We start from the raw sequence: 6000 nt of genomic DNA, 5'->3' as shown, positions 1-6000 counted from the left end.
CGTATTATTGCAATGATGAGATAAGGTATTTGGGGACATTAACCTGCACATCTTTTTTCCCCCATTGGCGTTTACTTAAGACCCTCTTCTACCTCCCATCCAATATGCTAGACATGAGTCAGCCACAGCTTTAGGGGATATTGTCAAAACATAACTGGAGAATAAAGGTGTCAAAATCTTGACAATTGAGTGTTTCAAAAACCAGGGGTTCAGGTGTAAGACAGAAAAGATTTGGAAGCATTTGTAACCTAGTTTTCTTCTCTCCTGTCCCAGATTCCACAGAGTGAGGGAAAAAATGAAGAAGGGCTGTGGAGAAAAGAGTGGAGCCATAAGGGAGGGAGAAATAAGCTTCACTAGAGAAAACTCCACCATGGCCTGTGAGACGGCTAGTGGAGGAGGCCACCATGCGTGATGACTGAAGTTAGATCTTTGGAGCCCACATGGTAGAAGAAGAGAACTAAATCCCCTAAGTTGTCATCTGACCTCACATACATATCATGGCACAGGCTTATCCAGAGAACACACACATGCACACAAATAATAATAATAACAACAACAGCAGCAATAATAATAATAACTTTAAAAATAGCTCTAGTATCCAGTACCAGAAAGCTATGTGCCATGAAGCCAATTGATCAAGTATGTAACAGGAACAATATCTGGCCTTAAAGGCTCAGCGTACTGGGTTCCTCTTAAACATAATGAAGTGAGAAAGAAATGCCTTAAAAAGTCCATCAATCAATAATGATGAGATAAACATACTTGATACAAATTTGCTTTTAATCTCAAGTGGCTATTGTTGTGGAGGTAACTACTCCAATCTCAATCTATTGGAACTGTTATGTCATGTCTTCCATCTCTAGCACTGAACCCTTGCTTGGACAACATGAATTCATCTGTTACAGGCTTTCTCCATAAAACCTTGGTTTTGAAAATGACAATATCTATTCAAATATTTGATACCTGCCATTTTCAGGTAAAGTTCAAATCAATATCTCTTGAGTCGACTTTTAAATTTCTTTGCTGTCATGTTAGTTAGAGTCCCAACAAAAAAACACGTAACTTTCTCAAACTGGATGATTTAAGGAGGATTTATTTGGAAAAGGATTTGCTGAATATGGTCAGGATTAAAAAAAAACAGTAAGGTTTCTTGGAGATGGTGAGTTACTATCCTTATGTCTGGAGGGCAAGAGAAAGCAACAGTCACCAGAACACAGAAGATGATGGAGAGAGGGGCAATTGGACAGTATGTGTACTATGGAACACAGTAAATCCATGGTGAGCTAAAACTGGCCAAGCCAGATAAATCACAGGGCTTTCCCTTCACTCTCCTACAAACCCTATCCCCTTTGCTTTCCTATTGAGAGTGGTCTTTTGGGTGAGCCCTACTGCAAGGAAGAGACAAAATGGAACAAGTAAAGCAATCTCTGCAGATCAGAGAAGAAGAAAGACCTGCGGAACCTATGCAAACCACTCACTGCAGAACATGTGATATGAGTTATAAATACTTCCTGAGACTTCCTAGAAAAGCTTGCACCTCAAAGAGTCCTCTAATTGGTTATCCAACACTAGGTGCTCAGTCCTGAAACTATATACATACAGCTAATATTATATGGACTAAACAGCTTGTATTTACATATTTAGGGAAAAGGGGAAATTGGGAGGAAGAGGGAATCTACATGGAAGGGACTGGAAGGAGAAACAGGAAGAGAGAAATGTAATTATATTTTAATTTCAAAAAATTTAAAGTAAAATAATTTTGATTATATAGCTAGAAACTTTTATAACAAAGAGGTCACAAGTAAGTATAATTTGATTTTTCACATTTCAAGTGATTCCACAACTCTTGTGAGCATTTTATAGTGTACTTGCAAGTTACATTAATCCAAATTTAAGCCCCCACCTCTAGTGAGATGTTCATAAGAATACATGTCATCCTTTTGTGATTTCTAGTCCCTTAGCTGTTTTCCTATCACATTGCCAGTAAGTTAGAGATCCCAGAACAAAGCCTACACCTTTGCTTAACTTGAAGTAAACCAGTTGGGCTTGTTTTTTACTTGGGTCTGCCCAGTCTAAGCTACAGTACACTCTGAGTAGCAGATCTGTGAGGGAGAAATCTAAGGCTGGCCATGTGATAGCAGGTTGCCTAGCAACCCTGGCTGGGAGGCTTTCCTTGTTGAGCTTCTCAACTGAAGCAGCAGAAAGGCATGAAGAGAAGAAAAAGAGAAAGGGAGACAGAAAAGAGTGAGACAAAGACAAAGGAGGGAGTTTTGTAAGCAAGAACAGAAGTAAGGGAGAATGGGAACAAATTTAGGGGAGGAGAAATGGGGGAAGACCAGAGACTGGGAGCTGAGGTGAGCTCAGTCAAAGGTAAAATGGAGAGAAGCAAAGGCTGAACAGAGAGCCATGCAGAGGAGGGAAAGTGGTAGACAGAGGAGGGGGGAGTTGATAGCAGGAATGGCCCCTCCTCCATGGCCCCCTCACTCATGGCTGCTTCACAAAGAATATTGCCTGATTTCCTCTCATAACTGTCACTTTCTCCTAAGTCAAATCATCAGTGGTGGCAGCACCACCACAAGTTCTTTTTGAGCAATACTGAGTCCACAGCACTGCCTAGCCCAGGGAAAATTCTCTTGTATAACTACGCTGATGATTCAGCCCCGAAGCACAGCTCGCTGACTTCTCATGGGAGCCTCACTGCAGCTTCGTGAGACAGAGGCAGTGCAGGAATCACCATGGCTGTAATTCCACACACAAAGAAAGTGAGGCTTTGAAAGCCAGGGTGGCTGCACAAGATTCCTCATGGTGAGGTGATGTCCAGTGTATATACCTGGGGCTCCAGAGCACACCACACAGGGCTGTGGCTGAGGTGCCTGGACTTGCCAGTGGCATACTAAGTCTGGTAGACCTGCAGAGAGACAAGAGACTTAATCTCAGCCACCTTCTGAGGCGGAAGCCGAAGAACTATTAAAGTATCAAGCCAGCAGGAGGTTTCTTTCACCTTATCTCTCTCCCCCATAATGTACAAATGTGTACATCTGTACTTCCCAGATCGACCCAGGTGTGCAGCCAGCTTCTACAAACCTCATGAGATATCACTGGCACCCATCTTAAGGAAAAGCTTCCCTCTCTGATTTCAGAAAGATCACTAGTGCTTGAGAAAAACGTCTTTGACAGGATATACGGTGTGTCTCCTGTGCATGAAGAGGGAGGACGAGTGGAAATGAGTCCTCTGTGTAGGACCAATCCTCTCTCCTCCTAATCTCCCCCACTGCCCCCATCTGGTCCACTCTATAATTCCTTACAGAATAAACGCCCACAAATGCAATTCACTTGCTCAGCTACCCTAAATGATTTCTCTGTTCATTACAGTATTAGTGTTATTACCATGCATGCAAGAGTCACCTAATGTTGCCTCAACTTCCCTTTTCAGCTTAATATCTGCAGGTATAGTAAATGAAAACCAAGCATCCAACAAACTGAGCTACTTTCTGACTATCAAATACACCCCAAGTTCATCTGCATCCTTGCCCTACATATACCATCTCCTCCAATTTCCAATCAAAGGACTTCTCCGCCCATGTCTCCATATAGCATTTGTCATCTTAACTACATGTGGGATTCTTGTAGATTTGGAAACCAAGAGAAAAACAATGATCAATGTTACATATCTGGTAATTTAACACTCACCACTATCTACCTGTGCTTCTATTGTCATTTCTTTAATACTTTGGTTTCTTTTCAAATCATATCACCAGCATAAAGAATTCTTTTTCCAGATACCCGAACCTAGGATTATGTCAGTCTCTAATGTCCAACATAGCAAAGGCCTCGAGGTGAAAGGAAGAGATCTGGCTTCTAACTTCAGCTCTGTGGTTGGAGAGCTGGAAGAATTGGACAAAGAAGCATCCTCCTTCTGACATCTTGAGAAACAAGATATTTCTAGGGGAATGGGAGATGGAGGGAGAAAGAGAGTCGTAGAATATATATAACATTAGAGCAGAATAGAGGAATGTAAATATGCAGAGTCCAGATGTGCCAGATGCCACAGTCACATATGCAGGATATTCAAAAATATCTGTATCTGTCGTTCCATTTTTTCTCTCTGGAGAGAAAACAGCATGTCTATTTATGCAGATGGTCATGGATGTACATCAATGTAATAGGAATAAAAGTTTATTTCTTGCATACAGATATGCAATTTTCCAGACCTCATTGTTTTAGAGACAATTCTTGTTGTGCATATTTACTAGTCATTAGTGATCTATAATGTTTATACATGTGGGTCTATTGTTGCATTTCATTTTCTTTCATTGATGTCTTTCTAGAGTTATCACATTATCTGGATTATTGACATCTTATAATACGGAAGTGAAATGATATGATTCTTCCAACCTCTTCAATTTGAAATGTTTTGACTATTGTAGATCTTCTGTATTACTATATGAAAATTAAAATCAGCCCCTAATTTCTGTTTTTAAAAAAACTCTGAAATTTTTACCTTTATTGCACTGAATCTGTTAAGATATTTAGGAAGAATATTCACTTTTCTGAATATTAATCAGCATTTCTTGTTTCTATTTATTGTGAGCATCATTAATTTTACTTTTGTCAGTTCATACATTTTAAGTCTGTTTCTTTCTTTCATCACTTTACAGCATGATCGTAGCCCCCTCCCTCCTTTCCTCACAGCCCTACCCTCCCCCAACTCCCCCTCTTGAAAGAAGGGGAAATCCTCAAGGGGTACCAATCTCCCTGGCACCTCCAGTTGCAGCAAGGCTAAGAGCATCTTCTCCCACTGGGGACTGACAAGGCAGCCAAGCTAGAGGAAAGGGGTTCAGTGGCAGGCAACAGAGTCAGAGACAGCCCCTTGCTCCCATTGTTAGGGGACCCACATGATGACTAAGCTGCACATCTGCTACATATGTGTAGGAACTCTAGGTCAGGTCCAAGCATGTTCTTTGATTGGTGGTTCCGTTTTTGTGAGCTCCCATGGGCCCAGGTTAACTGACTCTGTAGGTTTTCGTGACCTCTCAGGCTCCCTCTATCCTTCCTCCCACATTTCCACAGAACTCCCTAAGTTTGGTCTGTTGTTTGGCTGTGGGTCTCTGCATTTGTTTCCATGAGATATAAGTTGAAGCTTCTCAGAAGACATTTATGCTAGGCTCCTGTCTGTAAGCATAGCAGAGCATCATTATAGTGACAGGGGTTGGCTTTCTCCAATGGGTGGGCCTCAAGTTGGGCAAGTCATTGGTTTGCCATTCCCTCAATCTCTGCTCCATTTTTATCTCTACACTTCTTGTAGGTAAGACATATTTTGGGTCAAAAGTTTTATGGGTGGGTTGGTTTCCCCCTCCCTCCGCTGGGAGTCCCACCTGTCTACAGGCTCCTTAACCCTCATTGCTGCAGTCTCACCTAGGTTCATTCCCATAGACTCCTGAGACACTGCCCTGTCCTAGAGATGCCCCCCAACCAATTTCCATTCTCTCCCCCTGTCTTCTTTTAGATTTAGTGTGTTCAGTTTTAGTTGACGTCTTTAATAGGGTTGGATTTGAATTTTGAGCAGGATTAACTGTACCCAAGAAAACATAGGAAATAAATAATTCTACACCAGCAAAAACAAAAGAAGGGAAGAAAATACAAACATATACACCACTCATTTCCTCAATAAAAAACAGAGGCTAACAGAATGGATACATTAACAGGACCCATCATTCTGCTGCATACAAAAACCACAACTTTAGCAACAAAGATAGACATTACCTCAGAGTAAAGGGCTAGAAAAAAGTTTTCCAAGCAAACAGACCCAAAAAAGCAAGCTGTAGTAACCACTCTAATACTAATAAAATAGACTATCAAACAAAATTAATCAAAAGAGATGGGGAAGGACATTTCATACTCTTGAAAGGAAAAAAATCCACCAACTTGATATCTCAATTCTGAACATATATGCCCCAAATGAAAGGGCAAACAAGTTCATAAAAAGAGAAGTTACTAAAG

Source organism: Acomys minous (assembly GCF_964271855.1).
Source record: "Acomys minous genome assembly, chromosome: 7".
Taxonomy (NCBI): domain Eukaryota; kingdom Metazoa; phylum Chordata; class Mammalia; order Rodentia; family Muridae; genus Acomys; species Acomys minous.
This window is presented reverse-complemented; position numbering follows the sequence as displayed.